The following is a 2966-nucleotide window of genomic DNA, read 5'->3' on the forward strand; positions in this document are numbered from 1 at the left end:
GATATGGTTGGGTTTCTGCATAAGCATGATATATCTATTCTGGTCTGTTCTGGGCCTACGGGCTTTATTTTGATATCTGTTCTGGGCTGAGGCCAACCTATTCTGTCTCTGTGGTTTGAACTGATTTAGGCTATGGTTGGGTTGGATTACACACTGAGTTTCCCAAAACTCACCCCTTATTTTCATCCTCGCAGGTAATCCTCAACCATAGTGGGCTTCGAGCTGCGAGGGATTCGGACTGGCCACATGTTTCTACAAATCTGGTTTCTTTCTGGTGAACTGGACGTCCTTTTAATTTCATTTATGGTTTTGGGTTTTAAGTGTAATAAGGCCTTTTAATTATTTTTCATGGTTTTGTTTTACTTTTATTATTTTATTTTATTATGATGAAAAAAAACTATGATAACTAAGGAAAATGGATTAGCTTTAGGACGCGTTTTCAAAAACATTAAGGGATTTCAAAATAACACGATTACAAGTAAGACTTCCGCTAAGCAAACGTTTTCAAACTTAATCATTTTCTTAAGATAGACATAACCAGACGGTTTTCTCAAATTATACGAGTCGTTAAGGTGTGGCAGTGGTGGTGTGCATGTCTAGGATTGGATCCGAAGGGAGCTTGGTACTTAAGCAGTCCGACGGACTCACCTCCTCTTCTTCCTGGTTTCCTACCTGGTGCACAGCTTCCATTCACTTTAACCTGCTTTAGAAAGTATCTTTTACAACCCCAACTAAGTTTTCCAAACTAAGTAATACGGAACGTTTGAACACATCAATGTGGTGCACCGGATCCGGTCATATCGTCTAAGCCGAATTTAGGGTGTTACAGCAAAACTGAGAAACCAATATTGCGACCAAGAAGTTTCAAGATCACAGTATTGCTCATGATCTAAATAAGGATCTGTTGGATTCGATCCGAAAAATTAATGGAAGGTACTCCGTTCACCATAGTTTTCTGAATATCACCTTCCAAAATATCTATATTCTCCTTATCGTTTGCTTCTTCAAAGCCACCCTTCGACTATTCACCGACTAGCATATCTCTCCATGAAGTATATTGATCAGAGGACAATTCTATCACCATATCATTGCTCTTTTCTACCTCTTTGTCTCTGAACCTGACCTTCTTAGGGCTCGTCTCTTCCACAGATGAATTTCCAGGAACAGCAGAATCACTGAGAGAATTCATAGCTCAAAAAAAAACTGATTATGTAAGTTTTTTTACTTTTCTTTTTTTTTCTTTTCAATTTTGTATTTTATCTTTATATATTATAAAATAGTAAAATATATAAAAGAAAAGGTTAAAACCTTAAATCACTATGTTACATCAATTCAATGGTTTTTATTTTTAGTTTATGGTTTCTAACTCAAAAAAAAGATTAGAGAAATTAATTGCATGAAAAAATTACTTTCCAACGCAAATCCCTTATTTTACTTGGAAGTTTTGTTACAAGTAATCACAATTATGTATTAATTGAATTTTTAATAATTATGTTTAAAGGATTGATAATATTAAAAGTAACTAATAAAAATTCAACATGAGTGGCTTTTAACTCTTAAGATTATATATTTATATTGCAATTGTTACATCCCAACAATTAAGTTAGAAGAAATTGGGTTAGTAGATCAAGAGTTGTCACACTCTGACTTTTAATTATAAGCTCATAATATTATTTTAAGAATGAGTTGTTAGCTTAATGATTAAGGGAAAATAAGAAGATAGTATGATTGGCTTAGAGACCCGAGTTTGAATCTCTTTCCGAACAAATAAATTAATTTTGCTATTTTGCTCACTCCCCTAGTTTTGTGCCACCAAACCTATCTAAACTCTAGGTATATATGTTATTTCTTTTATTGTTTTTCAACCTTCCTCTATTCTCCCTCTGCTCTTACTGTCCATCTCATATTCCTCTCCCATTCTTCTAATTTTTTTCTTCTTCTTTCTTCCTCTTGTGTCGTCTCAAACACAGTGAAATTCACCATTTTTGTGCAGCCTCTTTGTCTATTATTCTGCTGCCATTTTTCTAGCCACATTATTGTCATTTTTAATCCCTAAATCAGCCTCCCAATGTTGACCATTGTCACTTCTTCTCCTCTACTTGTGGTGGTACCAGTTAGTTTCCATTTTCTTTCTCTTTTCTTTTCATTTTCTTGTCGATTTTTCTGTTGTTTTTATAGCCACTTTACTGTTGTTTCCAACCCTAAAAATCGTCCCCTTTTTTGCCCAAAGATCTTTCTTTGTGCCACTCACGTCAGCCCCCTTTTCTGCCACCATTTGTAGTGTTGCCACCCTTGGAACACCATTGCTTTAGGCTGTTGTTTTCTCTTCATTTGTTGCCCCCCACAATAGTGTGTTCTTTGATTTTTCTTTGTTTAAAACAACCCTTAACGTTTAAAATCAATAGGGTATCCAAACATGTTCATCTGCCATCTCAAATCTGGTTATTGAGATAGGGCAAGTGTGGATCTATGCGAGATCTTGTGTCATTTGATTTCATTAATGGTTATTATTTTCGTCGAATGCTCAAGGCCTTAGATTGACTTTTACTTACTGATTTTTATATGTTATTTCCAACTTAGGAATTGATTTTAACGTCTCGAATCAACAGAGAAAGTTGATTTTTATTTGCACCATCATTTTGCATCAAATCAGTGTAAGTTAGCTTGTCAAATTGGATTTGAGAAAATCGTTAATGTAGCACTGATTTGGTTGAATACATTTCAAGACTGGTTTTAACCATATTTTAACGTGTTAGGTGTTGTAATTTGGATTTAGGCACATTTAAAGCTTAAGTGTAGACCTTACGAATTAGTGTTATGGACTTGCGAATTAAGGTATGGGTTTTTCCTTTTGCTAAATTAGTTTAAAAACCTTATAATACGTGTTTAGATAGTAAATTTGGTTGCTAGTTTTGGCATGGTCGAAAGGTGTAAGTGCTAGTAGATGAGGTGTCAAGTGAGATACG

This window comes from Gossypium arboreum, chromosome 13, assembly GCF_025698485.1.
Source record: "Gossypium arboreum isolate Shixiya-1 chromosome 13, ASM2569848v2, whole genome shotgun sequence".
In the NCBI taxonomy this organism is placed as follows: domain Eukaryota; kingdom Viridiplantae; phylum Streptophyta; class Magnoliopsida; order Malvales; family Malvaceae; genus Gossypium; species Gossypium arboreum.